General features: G+C 46.2%; 1 protein-coding gene and 1 long non-coding RNA gene across 2 annotated transcripts in view; one reads left to right on the forward strand and one right to left on the reverse strand.

Moving 5' to 3' along the window:
• Positions 1 to 16,127, forward strand: part of LOC138566275 (uncharacterized) — a 415,633-nt gene extending 399,506 nt beyond the window's left edge. Inside the window, exon 4 of the long non-coding RNA XR_011301884.1 lies at positions 9,770 to 16,127. This is a non-coding gene — a long non-coding RNA (uncharacterized lncRNA). The remainder of the gene's footprint in view (positions 1 to 9,769) is intronic.
• KBTBD12 (kelch repeat and BTB domain containing 12) overlaps positions 1 to 17,469 on the reverse strand; it is a 1,008,581-nt gene that overhangs the window by 481,226 nt on the left and 509,886 nt on the right. The gene's annotated exons all lie outside the window — the stretch shown is intronic.

Raw genomic sequence — 17,469 nt, forward strand, 5'->3', positions numbered from 1 at the left:
AGGGGTGGATTGGAAACCAAAAGTGGCCCTGCAAATGTTTTGCAGAGGGGCCCCTATTACACTATGACAGAAAGACCAACTCCTCTAAGTAGGGCTCATGGCAGAATATTTACTTCAAATGGATTTTGGGTTAGGTAAGTGTGATGAAATGCCACCTGGCAAGTTGTAAAAGCACAGGCTTTTTTTATTTTTCTGAAAAATAAATTGAGGCAGTTAATTCCATCTCTGAAAGGGAAATCTGCCAATCAGATTCCCCTTTCATAAACTGCATGCCAAAAGCATAGTGTGTACCTGTGCCCTGCTGCAGTTTCCTGCTTCGCAGGGCCTGCTCTACAAGTAGCACAGAGCATGTTCAAAGCCGAAGGTGCCCCTTTGACAGTGACACCCAAGTCTCTGCAGCGCAGGGACTGCATTTAAAATATTCATCCCTGTTCCAAAAACGACATAACCCTGAAGATGCTGCCCTGGTGGCACATGCAATTGTACAATTGAGTTAGGGGTTTGTGGACAGCATTTCTCAGAGTTATCCCAGCAACATTCAATTGATATTGCACATGTGTCAGCGCTGTGGGCCCAGTCTAGCTGTCTAATGCTAATGTGTATTCTGTGGTTGACGTGTATGAAAAGAAGTAGTGGAACGATGTTCACTGCTGGCCTGCCCCGTTCCCTCCGAACCCAATCGCCACGTCCCTCTCAGGTCCAATCCAAACCCCCAGACAAACACACCTGCTGTTTAATGGCATGTTTAGTGCAGTGCACTGAAGTGCAAGTTTCAACTTCTTCCTATGCTATTATTTTAAAACGAAACCATTCCGGAAAGGTTTCTTTAAAAAAAAAAAGTATAGGAACAGCAATACATAAAAAAAAAGTAGTGGAGCACTGCTCCGAACTGCTCCCGCCCACTTAGACCACTGTGTGTATTCTCCCAGACAGGTTGCGCTCTGCCCTACTGGCAGGAAGGTAGCCTGGTGGGGTGCCTCTCTTTGTTCTTTTGTAAGGGCAGGCAACACCCTTCTCCCTGGGAGAGCCACTTCACAGGAGGCTAGCATGGTAGCAGAAACCAAGAGGCATACCCATTCACAGACAGTCAGGCCTCACACCACGCCACGTGCAGGCTCGCCCAGGCAGGGGTAGACAATGTTTGATGCCGGGGAGGCAGGGGACGCATGCCACCTCGGAGAGGCTGAGGGTGGTGAGATCTGTGTGACCCTCGGTGCCGCTCCAGCTTCGAGTCGCCTGACTCGAGGAGTGAGCTTTGCTGCACTCCAGTGGTGCAGCGGGGCAAGGCTGTGTCCTCTTTGTTCAGGATCGGTGCCATCCTGTGGTGAGGTGCTATCAGAGGCAGATCGGATGGACCAGTGTCATCAAACTTGCTGCACACGCAAGGCTGCACAGACACTTTCAAACCAGGACTTGTGAGGCAACTGGCGAGTGGGAAACCGCTCGTCTATATTGATTGATTGAATATAGGCACGTGACAACGCATGCACCGTAGTGGTGCCGTGCTGTAGTCACAACACTGTGTACTTCATGTATTTCTGCAGGCAGTGACTCAGAGTCTAGGCATCATTTTCAAAGTGGCACCATAAGGTGTTTCAAGTGTTTGCAGTACAGGTCGGTGGAATTGCATGCTAGATGCCTGTAAATAATTGGTCCCGGTCACCCTCTTTCGACCTAGCAGCAGGGCTAGCTCTACAATAAAGGAATTCATGGAGGGTGCCACATTAGCACAACACTACCAAATGTGTTCAAATTGCAGGGATCCGACCAGAGGTGGACTGGAAACCAAAGGTGGCCCTGAAAATGTTTTGCAGAGGGGCCCTTATTGCACTATGTGAGAAAGACCAACTCCTCCAAGTAGGGACAATAACAGGTCCTTTACCTCAAATGGATGTGGGGGAAGCGAAGTGTGACTAATTGCCACCTGGCAAGGTGTGAAAGCACTGGCTTTTTGATTTTTATGAAATAATAAATTGAGGCGGGTAATTCCATCTCTGGAAGGGAAATTTGCCTATCAGATTCCCCTTTCATAAGCTGCATGCCAAAAGCATAGTGTGTTCATGTGCCCTGCTGCAGTTACCTGATTTGCAGCGCCTGCTCTACCAGTAGCACAGAGCATGATCAGCGACCGTAAGTGCCCTCTTGACAGTGACACCCAAGTCTCTGCAGCGCAGGGACTGCATTTAAAATATTCATCCCTGTTCCAAAAACGACATAACCCTGTGTCACGCTCACCTGGTCTCCACGGGGGCATAGCACGTGGCTGCACGAATGATGTCTGCACTGGCGTGGCACCGCGCGGATGATGATGCTTGCCGTGACTTCTCCCTTGTTATCACCCCAAGAGGAGTTTGTCTGCAAGATCGGAAATAGATATTAGCTACTGGGTGGGGCTGGATTGAACCCACCTCCTTAACCACCTTTTTTTATCCCGGCTTTTTTTATTTTTCTGAAAAATAAATTGAGGCAGTTAATTCCATCTCTGAAAGGGAAATCTGCCAATCAGATTCCCCTTTCATAAACTGCATGCCAAAAGCATAGTGTGTACCTGTGCCCTGCTGCAGTTTCCTGCTTCGCAGGGCCTGCTCTACAAGTAGCACAGAGCATGTTCAAAGCCGAAGGTGCCCCTTTGACAGTGACACCCAAGTCTCTGCAGCGCAGGGACTGCATTTAAAATATTCATCCCTGATCTAAAACCTACATAACCCTGAAGATGCTGTCCTGGTGGCACATGCAATTGTACAATTGAGTTAGGGGTTTGTGGAAAGCATCGCTCAGAGTTATCCCAGTCACATTCAATTGATATTGCACATGTGTCAGCCCTGTGGGCCCAGTCTAGCGGTCTAATGGTTATGTGTATTCAGTGGTCAAAGTGTATGAAAAGAAGTGGTGTGAACTATGTTCACTGCTGTCCTGCCCCGCTCCCTACAAACCCAATCGCCACGCCCCTCTCACGTGCAACCCAAACCCCCAAACAAACACACCTGCTTTTTAATGGCATGTTTAGTGCAGTGCACTGAAGTGAAAGTTTCAATTTCTTCCTACACTTTTATTTTAAAACTTTACCATTCCAGAATGGTTTCTTTTTAAAATAAAAGTATAGGAACAGCAATACCTTAAAAGAAAAGTGGAGGAGCACCACTACGAACCGCTCTCACCCACTGTATTCTCCCAGACATGATGCACTCTGCCCAACTGGCAGGAAGGTAGCCTGGTGGGGTGCCTCTCTTTGTTCTTTTGTAAGGTCAGGAAACACCCATCTCCGTGGGACAGTCACTTCCCAGGACGCTGGCCTGGTAGCAGGTACCAAGAGGCACAACCATTCACAGAAAGCCAACACTCACACCAAGGTGCTGCATTTCTAAAGACCTTTAATCCTATTGAGAAAGGGAGGGGGCAGAGCTAGTATAGCCAAAAAGAGATCTGTACAGTTTAGGGAGGGTTCTGTAATCTTTATTCTCTCTGCCTTGCATTCTCTTTCCTGCGCCCTCCATTTCCTCTGGAGCAAAGGACTTTGGAAGTGACATCATAAGAGCCAAGCCCTCACATTTCAAGAGTAGGGATTCGACCTCTAAAGGCCAGCTTTAGTCCAATCACCTGAGGACTTTTGCCTATAAAAGAAGGGGTCTCTCGCCACTTCTTTTTAATCATCTGGACTCATCTTGAACCATCCTAAAGATTTCGTTGGACCCTGCTGGGAGAGCAGTGTTCTCCAAAAACCTCCAGTTGAGAGGTGGAGGCAGGTATTCCAAAGGCAGATGCAAGCTTTGTCCCCTAACCACTCACAGGGACCACTGGGGGTGAACAATGCTGCTGGTCCATAAGCCTTCGTCTCTGCCTGCCACCCTTCGCCTAAGACCTGACTCTGCTGCAGATCCCCTGACGGTGTGTGCCAGCCTCCCCCGTGTTTGGGAGCCTAAGAAACAGACTGACATTAGCCTTCAAGACCCAGGAGTGCGACCCTCAGAACGTCCTTGTTGTCGAGGATGATCCGCCCTGTGATTCGAGCGCATCTAGACCCTGAGCGATCAAGCTGACGTTGCACTTTGCTGTCCATTGTTCACCGAACCACTATCGGCTGTTCGACCTTGTTTGCCAGCACACCACACCAGCAAAAGCGCGTTGTTGCCCCAGCTTCAACTATGAAGTACCGCTGCCTTGCCTTGCTCAAGTCACCGTCCAAATTGACCACCTTCTTCACTGCTGCTACTGTGAGTAGACAGACCCGACTCTGGTGTTTCCTGAACTGTGACCCCTGAGCCTTCTCATCAAACCGAGTAGACACTTTGAGACTCCAACTCCCCTTCTGTTCGACCCCGCCTCAGCTTGCCGCTGGACCCTCGCGACTGCCACATCTGTGACCTAAGCTGACACCATGGTCGACATCCAGAAACCTGGTTCGATGCTGACAAACCCCCAAGACATTCATAGAAGGCATTTAACTGATATCTGCACCCCAGGTCCATCTTTGGGGCACTAGATACTGGCTAGGTCATGTGTATCCCTCGTTGATAACTTGAAGATATATCCTTTGGAACATCGTGGTCTTTTGAATGTCTTTTCACCCCTGATTCGTTATCCAGAGTGCTGCATCTACTATATTTGCTTATTCTGTGTTCTTTCCTCAGGGGTGGGTTTTGTGCAGTGTTTTTCCAATTAGGTTTTATTGTACATGGGGTGTTTAATTAAAGATTATATATTTTTAAGGAACTTTGATTGGACATTCCTTTATTTATGGACTGTTATACTTCACTGTTTTGGTTGTTATTGAACCACATTCATGCCCCTCTTAAGCGTATAGTCTTCCCTCAGCACACGTTACCACACGAGTAGTAGTAGTCATTTCTATAGCACCGTTTATCCCACTGGTATGGCCTCAACGTGCTTGCGGTTGGAGCACCCTCAGGGACCAAAGTCCTGGGATGGGAAAGATCTCAGAAAGGCTATGAATGTGTGTGTGCATTTGACCCAGGCGAGGGATTAGATGTGCAGGCTCCGGTAAGCAAACTAATAGGCCAGGCATGTGGCTGGGTGCTGAGGGAGGTCATGAGTTTGTGAGAGGGCAAAATACTTGCTATGCATCTAGCTAGACTGGATGTTGTAGGTTGTATCCTAATGGCAGACCTATTGAGGCAAGTCTGGTTTAAGTAGGCTTACAAAATTAAGTGGCCAGCTAGTCCGAATTTGTCTTAGGTCGTAGCTGCTTTCTTTTGTGTGTGGATGGGAAGGCATGCCAGCGGCTGATGTTCACCTAAGCCATGGGTGCACAACATACGGCCCGCAGGTCAATTGCGGCCCGCCATGCTCTTTTGTCCGGCCCGGGAGGCACAAAGACTTTCCTAATGGAGGGCGGACCGCAAGCAGCATCAGCCGCCCTCCATTGGGAAAGTCTTTGTTGTCTTCCGGGCCGGACAAAACACTGGCCCTCATTGGCTCAGCACACACGCACCACGTCGCTCCTACGAGCCACGTAGTGAGTGTGTGCTGCACCAATGGAGGGCCAGCACTACGGCTGGCGTGGTCCATAAGGCTTGATGCCGGAAGGCATTTCAGCCTTGGACCACGCCAGCCATAGTACGATTCCAGCGACTTCCAGCTTACCTGCTTTCCAGCACGGCTCCGGTAAGTGGTCTGTTTGTGTGTCGGGTCTGTTTTGTTGTATGTTTGTCTATGTATGTTGAGATGCGGGGGTGTTGGATGTGTATGAATGTTTGGATTTTAATGTTTTTTGTGTGTATGTTGAGATGCGGGGGTGTCGGATGTGTATGAATGTTTGGATTTGAATGTTTTTTGTGTGTATGTTGAGATGCGGGGGTGTCGGATGTGTATGAATGTTTGGATTTGAATGTTTTTTGTGTGTATGTTGAGATGCGGGGGTGGTGGGGCATCGGATGTGTATGAATGTTTTGATTTGAATGTTTTTTGTGTGTATGTTGAGATGCGGAGGTGAGGGGGGTGTCGGATGTGTATGAATGTTTGGATTTTAATGTTTTTTGTGTGTATGTTGAGATGCGGGGGTGGGGGGGTGTTGGATGTGTATGAATGTTTGGAGTTTAATGTTTTTTGTGTGTATGTTGAGATGCGGGGGTTGGGGGGGGTGTCGGATGTGTATAAATGTTTGGATTTGAATGTTTTTTGTGTGTATGTTGAGATGCGGGGGTTGGGGGGGTGTCGGATGTGTATGAATGTTTGGGTCTGTATGGGTGCATGTTTGAGAGTGTGTGTGCTGATTTGGGGGGTGGGGGGTTCCGGTCTGTATGGGTGCATGTATGAGAGTGTGTGCTGAGTTGAGGGGTGGAGGTTCGGGTATGTATGGGTGCATGTTTGAGTGTGTGCTGATATGGGGGTGGGGGTTCAGGTCTGTATGGGTGCATGTTTGAGAGTGTGCTGAGTTGAGGGTGGGGGGTTTGGGTCTGTATGGGTGCATGTTTGTGTGTGTGCTGAATTGGGGGGGTGGGGGTTCGGGTCTGTATGGGTGCTTGTTTGAGAGTGTGCTGATTTAGGGGGTGGGGGGGTTCAGGTCTGTATGGGTGCATGTTTGTGTGTGTGCTGAGTTGTGGGTGGGGGGATCGGGTCTGTATGGGAGCTTGTTTGAGAGTGTGCTGATTTGGAGGGTGGGGGGTTCGGGTCTGTATCGGTGCATGCTTGAGAGTGTGTGTGCTGAGTTGGGGGTGGGGGTTCGTGTCTGTATTGGTGCATGTTTGTGTGTGTGCTGAGTTGGGGGGTCCAACTCTCATAGTGTTTGGTTCAGTGTTGAGGGTGCCATGGGGCATAGTGTTTGGTTGGGGTGAGTGTGCCATGGGGCATGGTGTTTGGTTGGGGGTGAGGGTGCCATGGGGCATAGTGTTTGGTTAAGGGGTGGGGGCCATGGGGCATAGTGTTTGGTTGAGGGGTGGGGGTGCCATGGGGCATAGTGTTTGGTTGAGGGGTGGGGGCCATGGGGCATAGTGTCTGGTTGAGGGGTGGGGATGCCATGGGCATAGTGTTTGGTTGAGGGGTGGGGGTGCCATGGGGCATAGTGTTTGATTGAGGGGTGGGGGCCATGGGGCATAGTGTTTGGTTGAGGGGTGAGGGCCATGGGGCATAGTGTTTGGTTGAGGGGTGGGGACCATGGGGCATAGTGTTTGGTTGAGGGGTGGGGGTGCCATGGGGCATAGTGTTTGGTTGAGGTGTGGGGGCGCCATGGGGCATAGTGTTTGTTTGAGGGATGGGGCGCCATGAGGCATAGTGTTTGGTTGAGGGGTGGGGGCCATGGGGCATAGTGTTTGGTTGGGGGTGAGGGGGCCATGGGGCATAGTGTTTGGTTGGGGTTGAGGGAGCCATGGGGCATAGTGTTTGGTTGGAGTTGAGGGAGCCATGGGGCATAGTGTTTGGTTGGAGGTGAGGGGGCCATGGGGCATAGTGTTTGGTTGGGGGTGGGGGCCATGGGGCATAGTGTTTGGTTGGGTGTTGAGGGTGCCATGGGGCATAGTGTTTGCTTGAGGGGTGGGGGCCATGGGGCATAGTGTTTGGTTGAGGGTTGCGGGTGCCATGGGGCATAGTGTTTGGTTGAGGGGCGGGGGTGCCATGGGGCATAGTGTTTAGTTGAGGGGTGGGGGCCATGGGGCATAGTGTTTGGTTGGGGGTTGAGGGAGCCATGAGGCATAGTGTTTGGTTGGGGGTGAGGGGGCCATGGGGCTTAGTGTTTGGTTGAGGGGTGGGGGCCATGGGGCATAGTGTTTGGTTGGGGGTTGAGGGAGCCATGGGGCATAGTGTTTGGTTGGTGGTGAGGGGGCCATGGGGCATAGTGTTTGGTTGGGGGTGGGAGCCATGGGGCATAGTGGTGCACTCCAAGAGTGAACCTAATAATAAAGTTAAAATAGGCACAGTTAGGAGATGTACATCCTTTGCTTTTTGAGGAAACCTGACTCAACGAAGGCCATACTCCTCTTGGGCAACCCAAACAGCAAACTATAGCAGTCCAAAATAACGGAATGTCCAATCTAGGGTCAATAAAATATATATAAGTTAATTAAACAGACGAGATACAATAACTAAATAGAAATAAATTATAACAATGGAAAATGTGTAGTACAAAATGTAAGTTTGAAATGTAAATAAAAATCGTTACCCCTCAAAAACATATTCTTTTTCCATGTGTTTAATACAAATTGGGGGTTTAAAAAGCCTCCTGCCACACCCCTCCCACATTTACTTTTCGGCCCACTATAGCCCTCATGTAAGGTACTTTCGGCCCTCTGTCAAAATCAGTTGTGCACCCCTGACCTAAGCTGTACGTTTATATCTACCGGGAGCTCTGCCGAGTTGTATTTTTGGTGTCTCTGTGTCATCAAATTGCCAGTTAGGCCTTAAGAAAAGGCTACTCTCTATCCTTTAAGTGCCGATAGAGTGGCTGTCCTAGTATATCTTCTGCCGTGAAAGGCAAGCTATTGACCATCTAAGTGGGACACATTTCCTAATCCCAACAATTCATCTAAGTGTACCACCTTTACTATCACCACCAATCCTTCTAAGTGCAACACATTTCCTTTCCCCAACAATCCATCTAACTGTGACAAATTTCCTACCCCCAAACGTCCATCTAAGTAGTTTCCTACTATGAAAAATTAAACTAAGTGCTACACATGTCTTACTCCCAAAATCCAAATGAGTGTAACACCTTTCCTAATTCCACCAGTCCATCTAATAGCGACACATTTCTAACTCCAGCAACCCAATAGAGTGGCTGTCCTAGTATATCTTCTGCTGTGAAAGGCAAGCTATTGACCCTCTAAGTGGGGCACATTTCCTACCCCCACCAATCCATCTAAGAATGACACATTTCGTAAATCCAACAATTCAGCTGGGTGTGGCACATTTCCCACCGCAACAATCCAACAGAGAGTGACAAATTTCTTACCCCCGACAATCCATCTATGTGTGACACATTTTCCTACCCCCAACAATCCATCTAGGTGTGACATATTTCCTACCATTAAAATCCAGATGAGTGTAGCACATTTCATATCCCCACCAATCCATCTAAGTGCAACACATTTCCTACCCCCACAATCAGCAGAGTGTAACACATTTCCTACCCCCCATGATACAGCCATGGGATACATTACTTACACCAGGACTAGATAAGTGCATAACACAACATCTTCTAAGTGTAGAGGACTGGTTGTCGTCCTGGGACTTATGATTCCAGATACGTGTATCATTGGAGTGCTTTATCTGCACGTACGGATCAGGCTGAAGGGGGCCGCCAGGTGGACTGTACTTTGTTCGTGTACAATCAGTAGAGTGCAGAATGGGTGTATAGAGAATGCAGCTGCGACACCAGCCAGCTTCCGCATGCAGGTGTAAGTGAACGTGAGTGTTTTGATGAAGGAGGTGTAGCTCTTGACTTTGCCTGTTTTACCTTTATGATTGTGTTGGCTCTTGGCTTGTAGCAGTGTGAGGGCTGAGTGGGTGTTTTAGCCACTACTCATCTGTGTATTTCTTCAGGGCAGAAGTAAATTTGTCACAAGACGAGATAGAAGGAAAGGGGCCGGGTGCTTGGTGGGGAGGGGGAAAGGAGCAGAGAAGCAGGGTACCCTCATAAAAGAGGCCCATGGTGCAGAGGCCCACTAGCCACAGAAAGAGGAATGCATACTTCCCTGACACCCCGAGATAGAGCTAGATGTGAATAGAGCTAGATGTGATGTCTAGTCAACAGGAGAAATTCTAGGGTCCGAAATGCAAAATTACCTGAATTGCATGACATCTTGCCTTACTGTAATTTCAGACCAGCTGCAGCAACGACGAAAGGGGTACAGGGCAGCACGGAACACAGAAGGAGATACTACTACAGACACAGCACAAGGACTTTGTGTACCATCCGTTTTCCCTGGAGAACCGTCCTTGTAAGGAACCATGCGAGGTAAAAGTGGGATGAGCCAAGATTTAACGGTCTCTTCACAGTGGAGGACCGCACTCTGTCTGCAGTAAAACTACAAGGCCGGAGAGCTTGGATTTTTCTGTGCGATATCAAACCCTACATCGGAGAAGGCCCCCTGCCTGCACTCCAACGAGAGGAGTCTACGAGCGATGGGGAAGAACCACTGCACGTGCAGACCAGTTCCATGAAAAAGAAAAAGAACGCATGACCAGCCAGACAAAGATAAAGAACTGTTTGTAAATTGTGGCTTAAATTGAACACTTCCTCTAAGAAAAAAAAGGGGGAATAAGGACATAAAAACGGATACTCTGTGCATTCTAGTTGCACGGTGAAGGAGAAAACTGCACGTATGAACCACAACATAGTCTGTTGACTTTGAACTTTGGACTGAGGCACACTTAAGACAGTGATAAAAAAACATACCAAATTTTGATCGAGGACACATAAATTGGAATAAAATACAGTATCCAGACTCATTCCACACCGAGACCCTATTCAGAATCACTTATGGTGTCCCGCAGTAGCGACATCACCAAAGATGCGGTGATATGCTTTAATCTAGTGCTGAGATCGTATCCGTCATTGGTGGGGAGACTCACCAGTGTTACTGACTTTCTTCAAGATCCTGAAAACAAAAAGACAATAAGAAGATTGCTTACTTTTATTGCTGAAAGATTCCTCTTACTTCCTGAATAAAGTGAGGAGAAACCAAATGTCTTGAGCAGAGAAGGATATAAATGAGCTTGTCAATACATTGTTCTTTCGCATAATCGAAGACTGTCCAAATCTTTTCGGAATAACGACAGACACACTCACCTTTCTTCAAGATCCTGCGAATACAGAACATGTAAGCCAATTCCTAAATAAAATTGTGATCTTAGTTGCACTCCACAAGAACAGACAGTGCAGACATTGTTTACATTGAGGAGAAAGCATACAATCTTGAAACTCAGCAAGACAGGATGGATGTCCCTGTCACTAGAAGACAGGAGATTGGCTCACAGCATCCTCTTGTGTCTAGTCACTGACTTCATGGAATCATACTACAAATAGAACTCTCTAACCCTCAACAAAACTATCTGAGGAGATTCTAAAGCTTTCCGCCGAGGGACAGATCAAGGAAGCAGTGTCAAGGGTTTCACATTCATCCATTGGTTGTTATTTTGTCTCTATTCTTCATCCTGACCAGGATACAACATGTCTTCGGGACTGAAGCAAATCCGAGGCGCGGACTTGGAGCTGACCTTCTTTGAACATGCCCAGTAAAAGGACCTGCCGAAGTGTTATTTGATTTGATTTTTCCCATAGTTTAGCAAATGAACTGTATCCTGAAATAAGAGACAATTCACGCCCGTAAGAGGGGGGACACTTGTAGGACACCTGAACTGCTTAAACACAGAATCCGACAGACAATGTTGTTTAAAGAAGTATAGTAAAAGGTAGACATTTTGCGAATGCCCTCCCGCATGAGGAGAGGTGTCCACATTTCTCTGGAAGTAAATGCTGCCGCCTAACCTACAGGGGCATAATGTATTTCTGTATCATATTCATCATTGTTTTACTGTCATTAACAATCAGAACTGCATTTTTTATTGGTGCACAAAGCGTTCCAATTCCAGTGCAACCACCAAAAGATGCACGCATGAAACCCACAAAGGCACCCAGACCTTAAATAGTCATTCCGTTCCCTAGAAGATCTGATGGTGGAATGAATGAGCTTGAAATGGATGTGATTAGCAATGACACACACACACTTGTGGTAACAAACAAAAAGAAAGGCCGGAGACAGGGTCGGCAAAGAGTGAATGAAGAAAGATTACTGACTACCACACACATGCAAACACTGAATGCACACGCAACAGGCCTAGTTTCAACGACTGCAGAACCACAATTCAAAGCCTCAGAGAAGAAAAGACTGCCTACTATGGAAAATATCACTACAAGTAAAGTAAAGAGCCAAATGAAGGAAGCAGACATAGTGGAAAGACTAGAGGAGCTGAAGAAGAAACCCACAGATACATAATAATAATAATAATTGGCACTTATATAGCGCTACGAATCCTCAGGTATCTGAGCGCTGCTTATTATTACCGGTGTGTGGTGCTCTTTTATCGACCTCGGAAGGATGAAAGGCTGAGTTTGGCCCTGCCGGGATTCGAACCTGCGTTAACAGGCTCGGCACGGATGTCAAAGCGAGCGCTCTACTCGCTGTGCCACTTGACCGGCTAAGTCAGTGACAAACATATATGTTCCATTGAAAGGGACAAGTACAAGTCCCACAATACAGCCATATACCGGACCAATGTCAGGGTGGAAGAGATGGGCATTTATAACCAGCAGGAAAAAGATGTATGAGGACAAGTAAATAACTGCCAGACTCTTCTCTACTCAAATGGCACAGATGAGGAGGCCTGCACCATAGACCAGGATACCTGAGAACCCTCTAGCAAGAAGGAGCCATACAGATGCATTCAGGGATATAGTGATAGCAAATTACAGGAAAACACTAAGAATCAAGATAAGCATGCATGGAGATGACAACGAACTAAACAACTACCTGGATAGCACAGCACATCTGGTAAACAACATTTGGTACCAGCAGATGAAAGAAGTTGGAAGACGAAATTCAAGAGGGGAATGCTTTGTTTGTGCACTCCTACCATACAACATGGGGAAGTCCAAGATCTTCGTAGCTGTAGAAATCAATGTCCAGACAGCACACTGTCTATCACATGTAGCAATGCGCAAAGCTAGAGGCCAGTTCATTGGAAGAGATGCTTTCCTAATATGGGCAACTGAACCAGCTTATCCCGACGAAGATGATTATGGTCAAGACATTAAGACAATAAACCGAGCTCATACTAGGAGCCATGTAATCAGGTACGAGAAACCTAGAGTTAAGGGAGCAGAAATAAGATGGGAAGTGAACCCGAAACTAAATGTCCAAGGAAAAACTCCAGAAGAAGCTCGAAGTTGGAATAACAGAGGCCAAATGCAGATTTGGGGCACAGTGTTTTCACCAGACGGATGGGAGAACGGAGTAGTAATCTGCCGAGCATGGATGGTCCTTGGAGCTTGTAAGGAGGCATTTGAAAATTCACAAAGGATATGCAAGCCATTGTGGCCAAAGCTTGCAAAACTACTGACATGGGTCGAAGACAGAGGAGGACCCTTACAGATAGTACCACTGGAAAGCTCAAAATTGTGCTTCAGGAACAATGGTACGAGAAAGATGGGAGAGAATCAGAACTGTGGATGAATCTTTGATGCACCAGGAATGGTTCATGGCACTGCCATAATTATGAATCATTATTGGACATGTGGATCTAAAGCATACATCAGACTGCCAAGAGACTGGGGAGGTATATGCACAATAGTGAATGCCCACATTCCAGCATTATCCTGAAAAGTGACCTGAATGTTGACAGTTTCCCAAAAGCAGATGCTCACCTGCGGAAGAAGAGATCTGTGGAACTGCTAACTCGAATAAAGAGAGATAATTACTTATCTGCTAAATCAGAAGAAGCCTTTCATGCAATCCCATATGAACACAGGCTATTTAGCCTCACCTCATCAGTGTTCACAACGATTTTCGTGCCAAGAATTCAAGTTGGAGGAAATACTGAATGGTTACAGATAACCAGATGGGAGTTATTGCAAACCATCAACACAACCATAAAAGGATTCAATGCAATCATGGAAGAGTTAAGATCCATCCGACTGATGACTCTCCAGAACAGATATGTCCTTGACATGATCACAGCTATGGATGGAGGAGTTTGTGCAAAAATAGGACAATCATGTTGCACATTCATACCTTCTCACGATGAGGAAAATAGAACTTTAACAGAAGCTATAAGTATGCTGACAAATCTGCAGAACCAGATGATCGATTAAGCTGACGAAGTTGATGATGACAGCTGGTTTGGATCACTGTTTTCATGGGTCCCACAGTGGATGGCAGATGCATTCAAGTTCTTGGGAGCCCTGCTAGTGATGATATTACTAGGATTTTGTGTTATCAAGATAATAATCCCTCAGTGCCAGAAAACTGCTAAGAAAGCCATAGGGATAAAGATTGCGATTGATGCCAAGCCAGGATGGAAGCCCAAAGACCTGACTGATGAATAAATAAGAGACTTCGTGAAGACCAGCATTCACGCACCAGAAGAAAGAAAGTTTCTCTATCCCAGAAAGCACAGAAATTATGTGGGAAGATGGGTTTATTGCAGCCCAAATTGACAATGCCAACTGATGACATGGAATAATGACTAACTTGTAAGGACAGCAGGAAGCCTGAAAGGAGTAATACAAATCTGGACTCCAAAGAGACACTTCTTCAAACCATCATGTACAGATCCAGAAGTGGAAGAGGGATGAACCCAGGCGATGGAGTGAAGATGAATATAGAAGAACCGAGTAAGATGAATCCAAAGACGGAAGTGAAAGTGGTTGGGGAGTGTAGAGGAGGTCCCAAATAAAGCCTGCACTCCAGGCGCCCATTTTGAAGTTCAGGAACGTTCACACCAAAATATATGACGTATAATGAGCAAATAAACCAGCAGAGAGCCACAGTGGGGCTCTGCCCAGTGCCTATTAGAAGAGGAACACCTATTGAAGTACCGATACCCAGAAAGCCATGGACAGTAAGGTATCCATTGAGGAAACCCAACCAGCAAATGAAACGAAATGAAGATTGCCTAAGTACTGTCCCGGAAGAAACCAAAAAGGCCTTAATGGAAGACAAATGGTGACGTCACGAGGGCCTGGACTAACGTGCAGATAGAAGAAATGACAACCAAAGTATGACACACAGAGACGAAATGCCATGAATAAAGATATCTTGAACCCAAAGGGGGAGAACGATGTTTAAATACAAAGAAGTTCAAGCTGTAAGCAAGATGAAGATATTCAACCAGTTTACAACTGTAAATATGCTTGGAACCGCAAGAAAGTTAAGGAAACAGTGCGGCTTGCTATGCTAAGTAGAAAAGTAGTGCGGCAAGTGCCATTATACATAATCTACCTCAAACAAAGTACCTTATTATAAGTATATTTCCACTTTGCAAATGAAGCAGAACCAACACAGGTTACTAAAGGCCAAATGAGCAGAGATTCATATTTAGCAAAACGAGAAGAGACAGCTGAAACGAACCTCGGCAGAGGCAACTCGTACCAGGGAAGCCAAGGTCATACCAATAGAAGCTATGACCAGTAGCTACTTTTAATTGAAACTAAGAACAGAATATCCTACCTCTGAAGGATCGAGATAAGAAGGCGAAGGCAGGTGGCGGGTGAAACAAAAATCAAATACACAAATTGAGAGAAACGAGCCAAATTCACGGTGTGGGAATCATGTGACCAGATGAGCAAGAAGAAGCATGGGTTGACACCTACGCTTGGCACCGGACCAAGCAGAGATATCAGAACCTTTCCAGACAGAAGATGCAGTTTCGAGACCAACCACAGTGAACTAATTGACACATGGCTATTAAAGTAGTGATTGATTGTAACCATAATCGGAGGAAGGCCGGGTTACGAAGGGGAAAGTATGCATGAGGTTGTTGCCAACCCAATCACAATGGACCAAATAATCTACGGTCTTATAGTTAGTAGAACCAATGAGACGTCGTACTTTTAGTGACGTCTACAGTAGTGACTTTTGAAGGAAGGGTTTAGACGCCCACCTGACAGTGTTTACCCAATCCCCTCACTCTTTTACCATATACAGATATAGTACCTATAGTAAAGTTACCTTTTCCTAATCAACAGAATTGCATGTTAAGTTTTGAGTGTTACACGTCAATTATGACGAGTTTTGAATATATATGTTACAACTTGTATGAAGTTTGTTGGAGTTGAAGCGAGAAGGACGATCGCATCACTGCTGATATCCATGACTCCCCATTTTTGTACTTGTCATTAAATGGACTTCCTTTGCCAAACCATTGCGTTGTCCTTATTGATTGGTGTTGGAGTAATACATCTGCACCCCCATCCTTCTCAAGGGTGCAGCTATCTCGTCTTAAAGTACTTCTGAGCAAACCTCGGCTCTATGGGCCGGCCGGGGGACTCAGAGTACAAAGGGTTAATTTACTTTGCATTGGACGGTTCTAAAAGTACTTACCTGCTTAAGAATAATTGTTAATCATTGTTGTATTCCCTCATATTTTCCTTTTGACACTAACCTCAGTATTGCTCTAAGTGTGCCAATGATATATCAAATATCAATGTCCAAAGTGTCCTAGTTATTTAAGTCACCTCAGGGTGTAGGAACTATCTGTTTGCCATCCCAAATGGGTATCTACTGATTTATTGAAACTGAGAGTATTTATTTTTTAAGTATATTATTGTGTTACATATTTTGCTCCCTTCTAACGAAGGCTTATTCAACTGACTGTTAAATTAATAAATAATAGCGTAATCAAGGAACCTTGAGTTCAAGTGTTTATTTGTATACATGTCACTGTGAATCTCTGTGTGACAACTCTACAGCTCACACTGATCCCTCTTGAGACAAGCCTGGCTGCTCAGTCACTCCAACTTGTGTAGTACATGCTTACACAAAAGGCTGGGTTAACTATTGCCAAGAGGACAAGGCTGGTGCAGTGTCCCACAGGGTACTGCATACAATCTTGCCTAACACCAATGTTTTTGTACTCTGTACTCTTTTGCACCAAGTAATTAATGCAAATTAAAAGATGCCTGAATTAAAAGATGTACCTTAAAGATCCTCTACAGACCAGGCAGTAATGACAGCAATACTTGTTCCCGTGGCACCTCGTCCTGGTCCCCACTAACCCAGCCTACGCCCTGCTTTCAGATCCCCCCGAAGACCATGCAAATGGCAGCAATGCAAGGTGAACATTCCAGTAACATATCATATGAGCCCCAAACACATTTAGCCTTCTAAAAATGTCTGCATTAGGTAAGAATCAAGAATTGCATCTATTCTTTTTTGTGAACAAGGGCTAGGAAATAAACACACAAGTATGTTCTCAGGATAATAACCTTTCACATAACCATAACCTTTCCCTGCTCGCTTCCTCCATAGCCGCCAATCTGAAATATATTGTGTGAAGTGCATTGGGATCTAGAGAGCACAAATTTAGTTGTGAAGCAACAGAGCACATTACAACAAAGGGACAGAGGATAAGGGTGTAAGAGAATACTTATGGTACAGCTTGAAGGATATGGAGAGAGGGGCGGCAGAGGGTTACAGGCAGGAGTTAGGGTGAAAAAACCAGAGGCAGTTTGGGTGCAGGAGATTCAGCAAATGGTTGCTCCTCATCTCATCATCCCTGAGATGTGCTTTGCTGAGATGCGCCCCTGCGCTTTCCTGAATTGCAGGAGAAATGGAGGCAGTCTTGCAGTCTAGAGTGAGCTTCCAACCATCTGATCTTCCCAACTGCTTTGATAAGTGCCTGTGACAGAGGTAGCAAAGGATTTCCCTTTTCTGAGGGTTTTGCCTCCAAGTCACAGAATCAGTCTTCTTTGAATGTTCTGGGCAGCATAGCAAAAATAAAAAAAATATTCAACAACTCAAA

Source organism: Ambystoma mexicanum, chromosome 2p (genome assembly GCF_040938575.1).
Source record: "Ambystoma mexicanum isolate Mex_15411 chromosome 2p, UKY_AmexF1_1, whole genome shotgun sequence".
In the NCBI taxonomy this organism is placed as follows: Eukaryota; Metazoa; Chordata; class Amphibia; order Caudata; family Ambystomatidae; genus Ambystoma; species Ambystoma mexicanum.